We start from the raw sequence: 20,528 nt of genomic DNA on the forward strand, positions 1-20,528 counted from the left end.
GCCCCATACATGGAGATATTCTGGCAAAGTTGCACTGTACCACTAGAAGACTCTCCACCTTTCTTACTACCATCAAACCACATAATACAGCATAATTGTCTGGTTTAATTTAGTTGTATTCAAACATTCCCATACCACATACAATATCCCGTATAAATAACGTCATTCACTTGACTGAGCAGATCATTCACAATTATTTTGTTTTATTATGCATATTTCACCGTGTGCCTGTGATGATCAAGGTTCTCCAAAGCAAGTGGGGAAATGGAATAGGGGCCCAGTTTGCCTAGATCTAAGGACAGTGCTGCTAACACATGCCATTGGATTGCCAAGGAAATGGGAATATATTGTGCTTGATGAAATAGAGAGAAACTACAACTAAAACTTGAACTTCCAAATCTTGTTTGAAAAGAAGGTAAAGTCTAAAGTAGTATAATTTAACACAAATTTCTAACATGCATATAGGGGCACACAAGTCTTGTCAAGATAAGTTAGAATAGTGAGAAGCAGGAGAATCAAACAAAAAAACAAACAAAAAAGGAGAGGAAATAATGAAGATAAATTAAAAATGATATAGAGGCTGAAATTTGAGTTTCTATTCTAGGTTAACACAGAGATGAGTTGGTAAATATAGACTTTATCATACGGCCATTGACCCTCAGGTTCTTGTAAGAGGGAGCAAGGAAGACGAAAGATGGAGTGGATGGAACAATGATGAAGGAAAAGATGTTCAACTTTGATTTTACTTTTGTTTAATCTCCCAAAGTAAATCATATTTGTGCTCAAAAGAAAAGCATAAATGTCTAGGTAGTTGGTACCCAACCAAATAGGGGGATAGTAAGAGATCCCTTAGCTGCCTTTTCTGAGTTTAAGTTCTGAAGACCAGAAGAACTTACTACAAGATTGTGAAGGAACCATGAGATGGGAGTGTTCAATCACTGTCGTTACTAGCCACCAGAAAAACAGGACAGGTGGTCCAGGACTGGAAAAGGAAAAAGAAAAACATTCAGCTTTAGGGAAAAAGAAAAGGGAATGGATATGGAAAGTTCAATTCATAGTGCTTGACTTAAATTTCTGGTAAAATTCTAGGATACGTATGATTAGTTGCCATCTAGTAACAGAAGTGATGATCACAAAAAGTGAACATGACTTCAATAATAATAGGTCATCTCAGACTAAATTAATTTCCTTTTTTGTCAAGTTTAACTAGACTGCTAGAACAAGGAAAGTTTTGTTGATGAATATTGTATAGATTGTAGCACACATCTTGAAGTCCCACATGCTATTTTCTGGAAAAGATAGATATATGATACACATTTATAAAGTGGGTTGGATTTGGAAGTGTTCAAATTGTCAGTTACAGCATCACCTAAGGGTCAACATTAATTTGGAAGTTGGTTTCTAATGGATGGTCCTTGGGTCTGTGTTATTTACTGCTTTTATTGATAACATTTATGTTAACAATTTAATAACCTAGTTAATATTAATAATAGTGATATTAACAGTGGATAGAGTGTCAAGCCTACAGTCAAGAAGACTCGTCTTCCTGAGTTCAAATCTGGCCTCAGACACTTAATAACTGTGTGCCCATGAACAAATCAGTTAACCATGTTTGCTTGGGTTTCCTCATCTACAAAATGAGCTGAAGAAATGTCTGTGTTGAGAAAAACTCAAATGGGGTCATGAAGAATCAAGCATAACTGAAAATGACTGAATAAGAAACAAAAACAAAATTAATAACTTGGATAAAAGCATAAATGACATGTTTATCAAGTTTGCCTATGACTTAAAACAGGGAAGGGTAACTAATACAATAGATTACAAAGCAGTAGATCAGAAGTATCTTGATGGGATAGAAGATTCATCTGAATCTGAGGTGGTTAATTTGAATAGGAGTAATTTTAAAGTCTCAAACTTTGGTTTAAAAAATCAGTTTCCCAATACAGGATAAGGTAGGCATGCTTAGAGAGCAGTTTGGCTGATAAAGTTTTGGGGGTCTGTGGACTGAAAACTCAATATAAATCAGGAGAATGACATAGCACTAAAGAAAAAAATCTAACATAATCATACTACAGAAAAGCATAGATTTTGGGAGTAGGGAAGCAATATTCTGTTGGGCTGTGATCTTTTCATATCACATCTAGAGCAGAATATTGGACACAAAGTCAAGAAGATCTTGGCTTATGAACCAACTATTCTGGAGAGCAATTTGGAGCTATGCCCAAAGGGATATAAAACTGTGCATACACTTTGATACAGCAATGCCATTGCTAGTTTCGTACCCCAAAGAGACCATTAAAATGGAAAGGTACCCACATGTCCAAATACATTTATAGCAGTTCTTTTTGTAGTAGCAAAGAACTGGGATTAAGGGGATGCCCATCAATTGGGGAATGACTAAACAAATTGTGGTATATGAATGTAATGGTAAACTATGGTGCCATAAGAAATGATGAGCAGGCAGATTTTAGAAAACAACAAACCTGGAAAAACTTACATGAACTGATACTGGATGAAGTGTATGGAACCAGGAGACTATGATACCCAGTAACAACAACACTGGAGGTTATCAGCTTTCATAGACTTAGCACTTCTCAACAATGCAATGTTCTAAGACAATTTCAGAAGATCCAAGATGGAAGTTGCTCTCCATATTCAGAGAAAGAATTATGAAATCTGAATGCAGATCGAAGCACACTACTTCTCTTTGTTTTCTTTCTCAAGATTTTTTCCCTTTTGTTCTGGTTCTTCTTTTGCAACATCACTGATATGGAAATATGTTTAATGTACGTGTATGACCTTGCTTGCTTCCTTAGAGAGGGGAAAGGGAAAGGAAGGAGAGAAAAAAATAGAACTCAAAGTCTTATCAAAGTGAATGCTGAAAACTAAAATAAGCAAAAATAAATAAAGATCTTGGTTCCAATCCTGCTCTTGGCAGGATTATGATCTTGATTAAAACATTGAATTTCAAAGAACTTATACTAATCTATGAAGCATGAAGACAAGTATTAACAGGATTATTGTGAGGTTTGAACAAAATATACATATATAGGTATATACACACAAACACATATATACATATACATATATGTGTGTGTGTGTGTGTTAGCACATTCTAAAATGTCTAACATTAATTGTTTTGACCACTATTCCAGGTCTCTGGCCTAAGAGGCTGATCATGTACCCTGTTATGTGTTTGTCCTTCGTTGCCAAAGAAAACCATGTCATCAGAGAAATTATGACATGACTTGCACTTGACTTTGCTTTGAGTGAGGGAGGGCTGTGCAGGTCACCAGCCTCACTTCTCCTCCAGAGCCATCTCAATTCAGTGACCAGATATTCATCAGGATGACTGGAGATGACCCAGGATGAGATAGTTGGGGTTAAATGACTTGCCCAAGGTCACACAGCTAGTGAGTGACAAGAGTCTGAGGTGAGATTTGAACTCAGGTCCTCCTAACTCCTGTACTGGTGCTCTATACACTGCACCACCTAGCTGCTCCAATCATTTATCCTAGATGAGTATTGACTACTGAAATTATTAATTCCATATGTATGGTGCCTTGAATCTTGATTTTAACTACAGTAGTAATATAATTAAAGTAATTTAATTGTTTTAAACATTTTACATTTAGGAAACTGAATCTCAGAGAAGTTAGATGACTTGCTCAGAGTAACTCAAGCATTTGTTGCTAAAGATGGGCCTTGAGCATAGAAGCCCTCACTAAAAGTCGAGCCCTCTTTGGACTATACTCCAATGCAAATGAGAGTCTTACATATTCTCTATGGCTACTCAAAGTGACAGGCCAGGAAATAGTCTGTCCATTATCTTGTTAAATTTGTGCATCTAATGAAATGAAAGAATGACATGTAGATGACTCAGTGGATAGAGCACTAAGCCTGGAGTCAGGAAGATCTGAGCTGAAATCAAGTCTTAGACATTTATTAGTTATGTAATGCTGGACAAGTCACTTAACCTCTGCTTGCCTTAATCCACTGGAGAAGGAAATGGTAAGCTACTACAGTGTCTTTGCCTAGAAAACCTCAAGAATAATATGGTTCATGGGGTCACAAAGAGTCAGACATAGCTGAATAACAATAACAGCGACTGAATAACAGTAGTATATATATGCATATATATATATGTGTGTGTGTGTGTGTGTGTATCTGCACATCAATGTATGTGTAGATACACATTTGTACAATACACATATATGTATTTGATCCATATATATACATGTGCATATGTACATATATCAGTCCTAGACCTATAGATGTCTCTATGAATCTGATACTTCTGCTATTGAGCTCTTATCCATACATGGTATTTAAAGGCATGACTTTTATTTCAATATATAAATGCAGCACTTATTACTTAATCTTAAATTCTCAGATTATCAGTAAGTAGAATCAATTATTGAAAACGAGTACATGCCATCAATTATAATTAAATTTATACTTATTTAAAAAAAACAACAAAACTTAAATGAACCACTAACATATTCAAAAGTGTTATTAAAGAATTGGGGCACATTGAAAAACAAGTGTTTTTTTTTAATTTGGTGCTATTCATGATTAACAAGTAAAGGAGATCATAATAGAGCAGATCATATGCTTTCCCTAGACTACTTGACGCAAATCTTATTCAGAAAAGAAGACAAAACCATCTGGCCCATATGAGAGCTCAGGATAATATGGAGGTGTTGTATGGGAGTGTAAGGCAATTATCAGAAATACTTTAAAAGATTCATCTTTTGGATAATTATTATTACAAAATCATACAGGTTTTCAATGGTAGAAGTTAGTATTTTAAAATCATTTTAATTAATCAATCAACAATTATTTATTAAAAACTTGCTGTGTGTCAGAAATTCTTCTAGGCTCTGAGGTTGCATATATAAAGTATGAACCAATCCCTTCTCTCCAGTAACTTACTTCTAATGGGGAGGGGGTATAGAATAAACATAAAAAGAAGACAATTAAATATGCAATTGTTAAATAGATGGTTGGTTGATTGTTGTTCTTCATTCTCAAAAAAAGGAGCAAAATGACATCATTATGATAAAGTCAAGTTTCAACAGGTTCAACTGTGGCTGATCAGACCAATATGAACTTGGAATGCTTTACCACAGATTGGGCACAGATTGTCCATGTGAACATTTGGGGTAGATACTCCAAATTTGCACATCGTATGTTTCCTTTGTGCTGTTTCAATTTTGCTTTGCTCATAGAGCACAGCACCCTTTCTCATGTGGGCATACCATGCTGAGCTGTCCTGAACCAGTGTCTCCCATGTCTCACAATCAAATCCAAAGTTCTTGAGAGAGACCTTGAGAGTCTACTTGTATCACTTCTTCTGACCACCATGTGATTGCCTACCCCATGTAAATTCTCCCTAAAATAGTCTTTTTGGCAAACATACATTTTCCATTTGAACAACATGGCCAGCCCATTGGAGTTGTGCTCCCTGAAGCATAGTTTGAATGTTTAATTTAGTTTGAGTAAGCACCTCAGTGTCTGGTACTTTATCCTGCCAGGTGATCTTCAGAATCTTCCTAAGACAGTTCAAATGGAAGCGATTTAGCTTCCTGTCTTGGTGTTGGTAGATTGTTCATGTTTCACAGGCATACAACAATGAAGTCAGAAAAAAGACTCTATACACCCTGAATTCGGTAGTCAGTCTAATACCTCTTTTCTCCCAAACTTTCCTTTGGAACCTCCCAAACACTGAGCTAGCTCTGCCAATATTTGCAACAACCTTGTTGTCAAGAGGTACAACCCTGGAATGTACACTACCAAGGTATGTGAACTTATCCACTGCATTCAAAACTCCTCCACTTGTTGTAACCGATGGTTCCAGGTATGGATGGAGTAGTGGCGACTGATGGAGCACCTGTGTTTCTTGGTGTTCATTATTAGGCCAAAATTAGAACAGGCAGCAGAGAACTGATCCATACTTAGTTGCATCTCAGCTTCAGAGGCTGCATTGAGCATACAATCATCTGCAAACAGAAAATCATGCACCAACATTCCCTCCACTTTGGTCTGGGCTTGTAGCCTTTCCAAATTGAAGAATTTACCATGAATATGGTCATTGACCTTGATGCCATGTTCATCCTCATTGAAAGCATTTGTCAACATGGCTGAAAACATCATGCTCTAAAGCACGGAAGCAAGCATACAGCCCTTTTTCACTCCATTGGTGACTGGGAAGGCACAAGAGCATTGTCTACTATCAAGAACCTGGGAAAACTGCTTTTGTTTAATGTTTTTCTTTGTTAAAAGGGAGAGTTCATTTCAATCAAAGGAGACCTGAGGTATATCTAGAAATGACTCTGATGTAAAAAGAAAAGGTAATGAATGAATCTAATGAGAGAAACACAGAGTGACAGAGATAGACATTACTTTAGCAAGGGCAGATCAAAATGAGGGTATTTTAGCCATTTTAAACTGAAAGCATGACAACTAGGGATTTCATCAGATGTGTTATTCAGTCTACTCACATTACTATGGAATGAGTCCTTTGAGATCTAATAGTGACAGATGTGAGTGATATCTACAAAGCAGGCAGGAACAATTCCCATAAAGGCAGGCTAGGAGATAGCGTGGCAAGATAAAACAGTTTGGAGTAGTATAGTATAATTGGGGTGAGGAATACCTGAGTTTCAATTCTGATTCAGATACTAACTAGTTTTGTGGACTTTAGCAAATGTTTAACATTAAAACCATGGTTTCCTCATCTGTATATGAGGATGATAATAGCATCTATCTCTCAGAATTGTAAGGACCATTAAGTAAGATAATATGCAAAATGACTTGCAAACTTTAAAGCACTGCATGTATATGTATATATATATGTATATATATATATAATATATTCCATTTTTATCATCATCATCATCATCATCATCATCATCATCATCATCATCCATCAGGAGATAGGTAGAAAAGTAAAATTACTGAAACTTGAGTCAGGAAGACTTGAGTTTGAATCCAGCTTCAGACACTTAATAACCATGTGACTATAAGCAACTCATTTAAGCTCTCTTTGCCTCAGTTCCCTCATCTGTGAAATGGTGATAACAATACCTGTCTCTTAGGGTTGTTGTAAGGGTCAAATGAAGTAATAATTGTAAAATGTTTAGCATAGTGCCTGGCACACATTAAGTGCTATATGAATTATCATCATCGTCGTTGTTGTCGTCGTCATCGTCATCATCGTCATCATCATCATCACCAGCAACAGCAGCATTATTTCTACCTTTACTTCAAAGAGAGGTAGAAAGTTGGGTTACTTTCATAAAAAACAGTTCCTATTATATTCTATCTGAGTTCAGCTCCAGTGTCTGCACACATTACCGAATGCAAAAGAGAACATTTAATGGGAAAGACACTGGAGCAAGTTGCAGAAAACCACAGATCTAATTCTATCTCTGCTATTTCCTTCAGATAATCCACTTAATCTTGATGATCCTGGGTTTTTTCATATGTCAATCAACTATAATAATAACAATAATACCTGACTTGTCCATCTCAAATGATTGTTTCTGGTATCCAGTGAGATATTGTATGGCGAAGGATTTTGTAAACTCCAAGGATTTATACAAAAAGATATTTATTACAATCTAATTATACACATGAAGAAAAAAGAAGTAGGAAGTGACTTTGGAGAATAGCCACTTAACTTTATAGATGGAAAATTGAAATAATAAAGTATGTGGTTTGTTGAAGCTCCCATGAGTACCAGTTATTGGCAAAACCAGACTTGGTTGTTTTATTCCCATTGGGTCATTAAATCAATTCAAAGACCCAGATGCTTTAAGTAGAGTTTCCTGAAGATCTGTAATTCCTTGAGAAAGCAGAAAGGCTTTAGATTGACAAATGGGTTTTATTGATTTGACAGACAATTATGGTAATAACTAAGTCTTGCCCTTTAAACTCCACATGTCCATTTTCTCTGCTCACTAGGAAATCAAGAGGAAACTGAGAGATGCGGAATATTTGTTCATAACAGGGTGCAAAAAGAGGAGAACTTACTGGGGACATAGTCAGTGGTTGCTAGCAGTAAGCTCAAAAAAACTTGAGGGCTAGGTCTCTGCGTCCAGTGTAACCTGATCCTTAAAAGGTCTAAATAAGAAAAGCTCTATGATCTTGACCGTGTCTATTAAACAGAGCAAGTTGCAAGTGTTCTGAAAAGAAACAGAAAACCATTTCTACATTCATTTTTTTAAGGTTGTTCCACGTACCTATCAAATCAATTTTGTCATCTTCCATACTAAAGGCAGCTTAGGAATAAATTTCACTAGAAAGGGTGTTTTTGTCACATCTAGTGATTTTTCAGTACAATTTCCCATGCAGTCTAGGTATAGTCAATGATCCTAGGTTGTGGATGGCACTCAGTGGCCCCCCAAATCATTTTATTTTAATGATACTTAACCACCCCTCTAGTACATGAGCCCATTCTACTCTGTCTTCAATTCAAGTTTATTTGATTCATTGTACATATTAACCATCAATTATGCATAAGGTCTTGTTAAAATTCCTATATATCACAAACAAAAACCTTTCAAGAAAAGAGTTGTCCTTTCAGTACAACTGTCTTTTGTTTTTCTCTTTTTATTTCTTCACTCCTATCTGTCATTATTGATATGTTATTACGCAAGTTCATTTCAATGTGTTATTCTTAGAGTAAAAGAAAAAAATTGATGCTGACCTTCAAAAAGGACATCATTGGTCTCCTTAATTCACTAGAAATCTACTCAATGTACAAATATTTATAAAGTAACAATTTACAGAATGATGTAGATAGAAGAAAAAAAAAGTGCTCCTACACTCCATAAGTTGTCTTTCTACAAAGGGGTACAACATGCACACAGATCATCAGGTTGTGTCCCTCGATAGGACTCAGTTTCAGAGATTGTATAGGGCTCATGAAGAGATATGTCCTGACTATGAACTCAGAGGGGAGCCTTTTCTGTGAGCTATAAGTTAATCAAATAATCCCATATTTTAAACCTTTTGATCCTGTGTTCCAGTAAAGGCAGCATGTGACTACCCTTAGGAAAGTACACATTCCCCACAGTGCAAGTGATTGAAAGTTAGTCCTTGGAAAGAAGCTAATTAGAAAACCACTACAATTAGACTCACAAGAAAAATATAGAATAATTTTATATCCACATTGTAGTGCACAGAAAGGACTCACATGTAAGCCCATTAGCATTCAGGAAACTACCTCTTTGCTTCTCTGTGCCTTTGTTGTGAATAAAGAGAATCACAATGATATCACACAAGACATTATTTATAAATAACTTTAATGTGTTATACAAATGGGTGCTGTTATTGGGCAGCTACATGGTACAGTGGAGAAAGTGCTGGACCTAGAGTAAGGAATGTGTAATTCTAAATCCAGCCTAAGACACTTACTGACTGTGTGACCCTGGGCAAGCACTTAACATCTCTTTGCCTCAGTTGTTTCACTTGTAAAATGGGGGTAACATATAAACAAAAATACAACAAGAAACCTACTTAACATGGTTTTTGTGACAATCAAATGAGATATTTGTAAGGCTTTTAGCACAGAACATGGAACACAGTAAGAGCTATATAAATACTTATTCCTTTCCCCTTCCTTTCTTTTGTTGATTCATCTGTAAAATGAGGTTAATAATGGCACAATCTTCCCTGCATGGGTTTTGTGAAGAAAATTCCTCAGTGACAGGATAGTAAGATCCCTATCAATATCTTAGGCAACACTCTAAGACTGTTAGATACAGAATGGTTAATAATGCACATTGTTACTGAGAATAAGAAGTTAACCACTTAAAAAATCAGAAGAATAATAACAAAAATACCTGAGGATAACAATTCTTCTTCTGCCAATTTCCTAGGATTCTTGTAAGGACTTGAGAGATGAAAGCCTGGTGTCAATTATAAAGTGCATCACAAAGGAAAAGCATTATTATTTCAACAGGGTCCTTCTATCATATTCAATATAATCACATTCTGAAAAGTCTCTGGAAACTTTCTGAACAATCACTTTCCTATCATGAAATAAGACAAAATCAGTGCATTTGAGGACTCCCTATCATAATGATGATAATAATAAAGATAAGTACCACAACAATAAGTAATAATAAATACCTCAACTCAAAAAACCTTAGAGAACTTGGAAACCCTAGCTTCGCTATGGCAAACTAATGGAAACAGTTGAAGAAATGCTAATGATCATGGGCAAATAGTTAACATTCACATATAGAATGGGGAGAGCTATAAATATCAACTTAAATAAAGAAAGACAAGACAGCTTTTAATATTAAGGAATTGAGAACATATGGTCTTTTGCAGATTCTGAAAATATCCCAGTGGGGCTACACAGTAAGAAGCTAAGAATAGTCACCTGAAAAGTACATATTTTGCTCTCTCTGCCCTTGTGTTTGTGCCCCATTTCATTCTTTTTGTAATAACTGAAATCAATAATAACAAACTACTTTGTGATGATAAAAATCTTCTTATCTCTATTTTAGAAATGAAGCGACAGAGGACCAAAGAAGTAAGGTAACTGACTCAGGGTTACACAGAAAGTGCTAGAAGATAGACTTGAAACTCGGGTCATCTGCTTCCAAAACCAATTCTCACACCATTCCATTATAATGATCTTCCAATTCCAAGTCCATTGGAGAATGAGGATAATTGGTCTCAAATAAATTCCAAAGTAATTCAATACCTTCAAAACAAATGCTCTTGAATAGCGCCACCATAGTTCTTTAATAAGAAAATGAAGGAATAATAAATTTGTGGCAATATTGTAGACTTTTGCCTATTAGATATTATCTAGTATATAATTCAAAAAGGCTAGGCTTGCTTTGTAATCCTCAGAAGTTGGCTTGAACATTATAGAAGACAGAAGAAAAATGCCCAGTGACAAGTGAGTTTTGTGTGAAATTCCTGACACCTTTTTTACCCAGCTCTTTAGGATGGGATGTTTGGAAAATAAGATGAGAACTCATTTTGTTAGAATCCCTGGGCTGTAGGATCTCATGAGATGTCATTTATTTTATCTGCTTTCCTTAGGGAGGTTCATGTCTTAGACATGTTGTGGAGAAGGGTTGTTTTTATAGCACTGCAGGGAAAAAGAATAGAAAAATAGTATTGTGTCAAACCATTCCATTGTTTGCCATATTTTACCATTAGGAAGTTCTTCCTTGTGTTTTACTTAAATCTATCATGATATAATTTAAATTTATTTCTTTTGAAGCAGGAGTACCATATTAAATAAAAAATAAGAATTACTATTCAATATCTTAAGAAATATGATTAATAGGAAAAATTATTTTTAAAAATGTGGGGGAAAATAAAAAAGAGATAGCTACAGTTGTTCAGTATCAGCCATAAACTTTAAAAATTCCTTTGTATTCTTTGCAATTTTTCCAAGCTTAATTTCTTAAAGTTTTTTGTCCAGAATTTCTGCTCAAGAACAACAGTACCATCAAGGCCAATTTTCATTACTCTTTAATGTAGTTACTCCTTGATCTTGTTTAACAAAGGAATCTCAGGGTCCTGTTAATAGCTAGAATTTCCATAACTGTCTTTAATCTTTACCAAGAGATTTTAGATTTGAACCATCTCATAGGGAATGATTTTCTTTCCCTTGCTGTAACAAACTTCATTTCTAGGTGGCATAGTGGATAGAGATCTGGACCTGGAGTCAGGAGGCTCAGATTTCAAATTTGGTCTCAGATTCTTACTAGTTATGTGACCTGAGTAAAGCACTTCATCTCTGTTTGTGTCAGTTTCCTCAGCTGTAAAATGAAGATCATCATATCTCCCTTGTAGGGTTGGTGTGAAGATCAAATGAAATATGTACAAAAACTTTAGTAGATTTATTTACACAAAGTAGGTACTTTTTCTACATTTCAAAATATTTCCCCTTATTTTCCCTTCCCTGCTCTCAGACAGAGATACTAATAACCCATCTACCTCTCCCTCCACTTCTTACCCTTCCACCCCCCTGGTTCAGTCACAGGTGACTCATATCATGTTAGGATAGAACCAGATGTTCTTTAGCCTGATATAGCCAGCTTTTGAAGCACTAAAAGCAGTGGATGAAACACTGGCTCTGTAGTCAGAGGACTTGTATTCAAATCCCATACCTGATGCTTTACCACCTGTATGACTTTGGGTAAGTCAATCTTTTTGGTATCTGGGAATGACTAAAACAAATATGTTGTTAGATGACCTTTGAGGCTCCTTTTAGTTCTAAGTCCATGGCTGTGTGATTTCTGTTTGTGACTCTAAGCTGTCTAGAACCTAGGCATCCCTGATCCCTAGGCATCAATTCTTTGATTGTCAATCATTTGGGCTCTTGTCTCCTTGAACATTTCCAGATGTTCAAATCCTCAGTGCCCTGTGGACTTTTTTATTTCCAAAAAGATCTTTCAGTATTTTCTGGTTTCTTTGTGATCCACATTTCCAAAGTTTCTTGACTTTTTGACCAACTTTTAGTGCCTGGGGTTTATCATTTCATCTTAATTGGTATCTTTCCTCTAATAGCTTCCAGGTCTGACAGTGGCTGGATACTCAGAATTTACCTTTCTGCTTCAAAGCCCCTGAAAGTACTTCTTCTGAGCACTTTTGTGGAAGCCATAATAATATGTATAAATATATACATACATATCATACCACACCACACCACACTACCTCCTATTTAAATGTCACAAAGGAGAAATTTTCAAAGGTATCCCAAACAGAGGAGTACTTGACTCTCTGGACAAAGGCCATTCAGGGACACCATTAAAAGGAGAGATCTTTTGTGATTTTCAAGAAAACCAAATGGTTCATCATTCAAGCAACATTCATTCAATACATATCTATTAAGTATATACTCTTTGCACAATGTCATACTTGGTACTTAAGGAAATACAAAAATGTACCAGACAGTGTCATTTTCTAGAAAGAGATTATGATCTAGGTGATCTATTGCTCTAAGGAGACAATTTATTTGATTATTTAGATAATAATTTTTTTTTACTATTTGCAGAGTTGTGGTAAAATAGTGCTATATATCAGATCACAGCACTGATTTAAATTCCAGCATTGCTACTTGTTATCCATGGGACTTTGGGCAAGTCAGTTAAGATGTCAGTGCTTACTTCTTTCTTTTTAAAATTAAAAAGGTTAAACTAAATGACTGACACATAAGATTTATGTGTTTTAAGAGCAGAACAATAAAGAAGTATAGTTTCCCCTTAACTAGATCGATCTAATTATCTAAGCTAGGTAATTTGGACCTAAAGTGAAATATGGAGGCATCATATATACATTCAGCAATGGACATAACCAACATTATCCCAAAAGACAAGCCTTAGTCTCATCCTGTATGTAGGAGCAATGAATTTAAATTGGAAAAAAATAGAAATGAGAATGAATACTGCCAATATGCTAGCAAGGTTCAGGATGTCTGTTTTGGCTTGCAAGGGTTCCTTTTAGTATGCAATGTATTATCTAGGCAGTATAGAAATGATGGTAGTATGCACTCTGTAATCTCCTCTCGATTTGATCTACATGATTGCAATGTGTACAGGATATTAGTATTCCTGAAGAATTCAGTTTAAATCATAGAAATCATTATTAACATTTACCAAGTTACTGGGCATTAGCAGAAATCTCTTCACCAAGAGATTTTCTTTTTCATCTGTCTAGTTAATAATAAATGTGTTATGCCACCTTCATCAACCAGGACTAGCACATTTTCATGAATTTCAATGTAAGAATTTCCAGGTTGTAAGACTTTTGTGGTTCCTTGGAGAGAGAGAGAGAGAGAGAGAGAGAGAGAGAGAGAGAGAGAGAGAGAGAGAGAGAGAGAGAGAGAGAGAGCAGAGAGACAGAGAGAGAGAGACAGAGAGAGAGAGAGAGAGAGAGAGACAGAGACAGACAGAGACAGAGAGAGACAGAGAGACAGAGAGAGACAGAGACAGAGAGACAGAGACAGAGAGAGAGACAGAGACAGAGAGAGACAGAGAGAGACAGAGAGACAGAGACAGAGACAGAGAAACAGGGACAGAGAGAGAGAGAGAGAGTTCAGGTTACTCTATAATACCCTGGACAAATGCTTAATTGAACCACAGGATAGTATAATCAACCCAGTAAGAATCATAGAGTCCTCCTCCTCCTAGGAAAGAATATTTTTTTTCAGTTCAGTGACCTAGAAACATAGTATTTTCATGTGGACTATTTATGTGTATGATGGCACCAAAATGGTAAATTTACATGAATTTTAACTTGTAAACTTCAAAACTTGAGTAAACTTGAAAAAGTTAGGAATACCAATCATGACCTCAGATAAAACAGCAATAAAAATAATTTTAATTAAAAGACATAAACTAGAAAAATTACTTTTCACTGAAAGATATCATGGACAATGATATAACACTAATACTAAACTTATATACATCAAATTTCACAGCGTTTAAATACTCAATTAAAAGATTAAATATTTCTTTTTTTTTATTTTTTTTTATTTTTTATTTTTTTATTAAACTTTTAACATTTATTTTCACACATTTTTGGGTTACAAATTTTCTCCCCTTTTTTCCCCTCCCCCCCCCCAGATCCAAGCTTTCTAATTGCCCCTGTGACCTATCTTCTCTCTCCTCTATCCTCCCTCCCTGCCCTTGTCTCCGTCTTCTCTTTTGTCCTGTAGGGCCGGATAGCTTTCTTGACCCCTTAACCTGTATTTCTTGTTACCCGGTGGTAATAACATTACATTTGGTCCTAACACTTTGAGTTCCAATTTCTTTGGCTCCCTCCCTCTCTACCCCTTCCCCTTGGAAGACAGGCAGTTCAATATAGGCCATATCTGTTTAGTTTTGCAAATGATTTCCATACTAGTTGTGTTGTATAGGACTAACTATATTTCCCTCCATCCTGTCCTGTCCCCCATTACTTCTATTTTCTTATGGTCCTTTCCCTCCCCATGAGTGTCGACCTCGTATTGCATTCTCCTCCCCATACCCTCCCCTCTATCCTCCCCCCCATCCTACTTGTGCCCCTGTGCCCCACTCTCCTGTATTATGAGATAGGTTTTCCTATCAAAATGAGTGTGCATTATATTCTTTCCTTTAGTGGATTGTGATGAGAGTAGACCTCATGTTTTTCTCTTGCCTCCCCTCTTTATCCCACCACTAATAAGTCTTTTGCTTGCCTCTTTTATAAGAGATAATTTGCCCCATATAACTTCTCCCTTTCTCCTCCCAATATTTCTCTCTCACTGCTTGATTTAATTTTTTTTTTTTTTAGTATGTGATCCCATCCTCTTCAATTCACTCTGTGCACTCTGTCTCTATGTATGTGTGCGTGTGTGCATGTGTGTGTGTGTGTGTGTGTACTCCCACCCAGTGCCCAGATACTGAAATGTTTCAACAGTTATAAATATTGTCTTTCCATGTAGGAATGTAAACAGCTCAACTTTAGTAAGTCCCTTATGATTTCTCTTTGCTGTTTGCCTTTTCATGGTTCTCTTCATTCTTGTGTTAGAAAGTCAAATTTTCTTTCCAGTTCTGGTCTTTTCATCAGGAAAATTTGAAAGTCTTCTATTTCATTGAAAGACCATTTTTTTTCCTGAAGTATTATACTCAGTTTTGCTGGGTAGGTGATTCTTGGCTTCAGTCCTATTTCCTTTGACTTCTGGAATATCCTATTCCATTCCCTTCTGTCCCTCAATGTAGAAGGTGCCAGATCTTGTACTATCCTGATTGTATTTCCACAATACTTGAATTGTTTCTTTCTAGCTGCTTGCAATATTTTCTCTTTCACCTGGGAATTCTGGAATTTGGCCACAATGCTCCTAGGAGTTTCTCTTTTTGGATCTCTTTCATGCGGTGTTCTGCGGATTCCTTGAATATTTATTTTGCCTTCTGGTTCTAGAATCTCAGGGCAGTTTTCCTTGATAATTTCATGGAAGATGATGTCTAGGCTCTTCTTTTGATCATGGTTTTCAGGTAGTCCCAGAATTTTTACATTGTCTCTCCTGATTCTATTTTCCAGGTCAGTTGTTTTTCCAATAAGATATTTCACCTTATCTTCCATTTTTCGAATCTGCGCGGTATGTTCTGAGATATCTGTCTTTCTCGAAAAGTCCAAAGCTTCCATCTGTACCATTCCAGATCTGAGAGATCTATTTTCTTCAGTAAGCTTTTGAATCTCCTTTTCCATTTGGTTAATTCTGCTTTTGAAAGCATTCTTCTCCTCATTGGCCCCTTGCACCTCCCTTGCCAGCTGAGTTAGGCTAGTTCTCAGGGTGCCAATTTCTTCAAGATTTTTTTGGTTCTCCTTTAGCAGGGAGCTGATCTGTTTTTCATGCTTCTCCCTCATCCCTCTCATTTCCCTTTCCAGTCTTTCCTCCACCTCTCTAATTTGATTTTCAAAATTCCTCTTGAGCTCTTCCATCGCCTGAGCCCATTGGGTGGGCTGGGACACAGAATCCTCAATTTCTGTGTCTTTGCCTGATGGCAAGCATTGTTCCTCCCCATCAGAAAGGAGGGGAGGAAGTGTTTTTTTCTCTGCTATAAAGTACCCTTCAATAGTTTTATTTCTTTTCCCTTTTCTTGGCATATTCTCCACCTAGTGGCCTGAACTCTGAATGTTCTCCTCACACCCACCTCGCCTCCTGGTCCTCCCAGCCAGCGTTTGGGGACTGAGATTCAAATGCTGCTTCCCGCCTTAGGATTTTTGGCGGGGGCAGGGCTGCTATTCAGTGTGACAATTAAGATCAGGTGCTGAGGTCAGGGGCAGGGCCGCCTCTCTGGCTCAATTCCCTCAGGAGGTTTATGCACAGACCTTCCACAATGGATCCAGGCTCCCGTCCGTTTGGGGAGCCCCCGTCCGCAGCCGCCTCTCAGCCCCCACCTCCCGGGGGGGCCCGAGCTATGGGGGCACCTCACTCCCCTCTCAACCCGCCAAAGAGACTCTCTCACCTACCCCCGTCAGTCTCCTGTTGGTGGGGGGCCCGTGCCGCTGCTGAAGATCCCGCCTCTGGAGCCCTCTTAAGACTGTGCCTCTCAGAGCCGTGGCCGCCGCCGCAGGTCCCGCCTGGGCTCCGTGTCTGCAGCGCGAGGGACCTTTTGCGAGAGGTTTGCAGGTCCCTCTGTGGGTGGGGGGACCCGCGTGGCTGCTGGAGATCCCGTCTCGCAGCCCTCTCGGATCTGCTTCCCACGTTGTCGCTGCCGCGGTAGGGCTGCTCTCTGCTTCTCGCCCCGGCGCCCAGTCCCCGGCGGGAACCTCCCCCCGCGAGAGGTTTGCAGGTCTCTCCGGAACAGAAATCTCCCTCGCTCCAATATTCCGTGGTCTCTGGGTGCAGAATTCGCCCTGGGTTAGTCCCCTCTGCCGTTCTGTGGTTTGTGGGTTTGGAGCTATGTGTATGTGCGTCTTTCTACTTCGCCATCTTGGCTCCGCCCCAAAGATTAAATATTTCAGGGAGAAATAGATATTGCAATTATAACGGGGGGGGGGGGGGACTCAATTTATTGCTTCCATGTATCAATAAATCTTATCAAGAAGACAAAAAACAAAAAGAAAGTACAAGTACAGAATTTTAAAAAAGGTATACGTGTTAAATCTGCTCATTCTATTTTTTGATGAATGTTTACAGATATAAATTAAAAAATTTAATAATGGCACTAGAAAGGAATAAACATACCTCAGGTACTAATGGTAACCTTACACAAAATAGTCACATATTAAGGCATAAAATCCTCATAAACAAGTGCAGAAAAAGTAAACACATTTTTATAGATCACAATGCACCAATGTTTTATACTTTTGTATTTTATATCAAAATATATTTGATGAAGGGTTACTAATGAAGTAATTTAAAAACAATTGCACATTCAATAATTTTTAATTAATTTTTCAGTTTTCTACAATCACTTCCATGTATCTTGGATTTTTCCCCCTATTCCCCCACTTTCCCTCCTTCCCCACTTCTTCCCCGAGATGGCATGCAATCTTATAGAGGTTCTACACATACATTCTTTTTAAATACATGTTCTCCTTAGTCATGTTGCATAAAAGAATCAAAATGAATGGGAGAAACCATGAAAACAAAACACAACACAAAAGAAAATGGTTTGCTTCATTCTGTGATAAAATTCCATACTTCTTTCTCTACATGTGGAAGACATTTTGCCTCGAGTCCATTGGGAATATTTTTAGATCCTTGCATTGCTGTCAAGGGTTAAGTCTACCAGAAAAATCCCTCACACACTGTTGCTGTGTACAGAGTTCTCCTGGTTCTGCTGTTTTCACTCAACATCAGTTCAAATAAGTCTTTCCAGGCCTCTCTGAAGTCTTCCTGTTCATCATTTCTTATAGCACAATAATATTCCATTACATTCATATATCACAACTTCTTCAGCCATTCCCCAATTAATGAGCATCCCCTCAATTCCAGTTCTTGGCTACTACAAAGAGAGATGTTATAAATATTTTTGTACATGTGGGAAACTTTTCCATTTTTATGATCTCTTTGGTATACAGTCCTAAAAGGGATATTTTGGGGTCAAAGGGCAATGTATATTTTTGTAACCCTTTGGGCATAGTTCCAGATTACTCTCCAGAATGGTTGGATCACCTCACACCTCCACCAACAATGAATTAGTATTCCAACCCTCCCATATCTTGTCTAACATTTATCATCTCCCTTTTTTGTCATGTTATCTGATCTGATAGGGGTGATGTGGTGCCTCAGAGTTGTTTTGATTTGTACCTCTCTAATTAATAGTGATTTAGAGCACTTTTTCATATCATTGTAGATAGCTTTAATTTCTTCCTCTGAAAATTCCCCATTTATATCCTTTGATCATTATTCAACTGGAGAATGACTTGCATTCTTGTACATTTTAATTGGTTCTCTATATAGTTTAGTAATGAGGCCTTTATCACAGACACTAGTTGCAGAAATTCTTTCCAAGTTTTCTGCTTCCCTCCTACTCTTGGTTGCATTGAGTTTGTTTGTGCAAAAACTTTTCAATTGAATATAATCAAAATATTTAGTCAAAAATTTCTCCGTTCTCCATAAATTTGACATATACTTTCTTCCTTACTCCCTTAATTTGTTTATAGTATCATTCTTTATACCTAGACCATGTATTCATTTGGACTTGATTCTTGTGTACAGTGTCAGGCATTGATCTATGCAAAGTTTCTGCCATACTGTTATCCAATTTTCCTGGTAATTTTTATCAAACAGTGAGTTCTTATCCCAGAAGCTGGGGTACTGGGGATTATCAAAGAGTATTTCAAAGAGTATATCAAAGAGCATTTCTTTTCATTAGTTCCCTTGATATTCTGGACTTTTTGTTCTTCCAGATGAATTTTGATATTATTTTTTCTAGTTTTGGAGAATAATTATCTCGTAGTTTGATTGGTATGGCACTGAATAGGTAAATTAATTTAGGTAGGACTGTCATTTTCATTATATTAGCTCGGAATACCCACTAGCAACTAACGTTTTCCCCTCTTCTTAGACCTGACTTTATTTAGGTGAAAAGTATTTTGTAATTGTGTTCATGTAGTCTCTGGGTTTGTTTTGGCAGGTAGAGTTCCAGATATTTTATAGTGTCTACTGTAGCTTTAAATGAGATTTCTCTATCTCTTGTTGTTGGGCTTTGTTAGTTATATATAGAAATGAAGATGATTTAATGTGGGATTACTTTGCAAACTGCAACTTTGCAAAGTTTATTATTTCAAGTAGTTTTTTATTTGATGCTCTGGGATTCTCTATCATCTGCAATGAGTGATAACTTAGTTTCTTCTTTGCCTATTCTTATTCCTTCAATTTATTTTTCTTCTCTTATGCTAAAGCTAATATTTCTAGTACCATATTGAATAATACTGGTAATAATGGACATCCCTGTTTCACTGCTCATCTTACTGGAAATGCATTCAACTTATCTCCTTTACATATGCTGATGGTTTAAAGTAGATACTGCTTATTATTTTATGGAAGACTCCATTTATTCCTATACTCTCCAGTGTTTTCAATAGAAATGGATGTTACATTTTCTCACAAGTTTTTTCTGCATCTATTGAGATAATCATATGGTTTCTGTTAGTTTGGTTGTTGATATGATCAATAATGCTGATAGTTTTCCTAATATTGAAGCAGCCTTGCATTCCTGGTATAAATTCTTCCTGACCATAATGTATTATTTTCGTGATGAGTTGCTGTATTTGTTTTGCTAATAGCTTATTTAAATTTTTGCATCCATAGTCATTAGAGAAATTGTTCTATAATTTTCCCTCTCTGTTTTTGGTCTTCCTGGTTTAGGGATCATAACCATATTTGTATCATAAAAACAATTTGGTAGGACTCCTTCTTTGCCAGTTTTCCCAAATAGTCTATATAGTATTAGAATGAATTGTTCTTTAAATGTTTGATAGAGTTCAATTTTAACTCCATCTAATCCTGGAGAATTTTTCCTAGGGAGGTCATTGATGGGTTGTTCAATTTCGTTTTCAGAGATGGGGTTACT

This window comes from Notamacropus eugenii, chromosome 1 (genome assembly GCF_028372415.1).
Source record: "Notamacropus eugenii isolate mMacEug1 chromosome 1, mMacEug1.pri_v2, whole genome shotgun sequence".
Lineage (NCBI taxonomy): Eukaryota > Metazoa > Chordata > Mammalia > Diprotodontia > Macropodidae > Notamacropus > Notamacropus eugenii.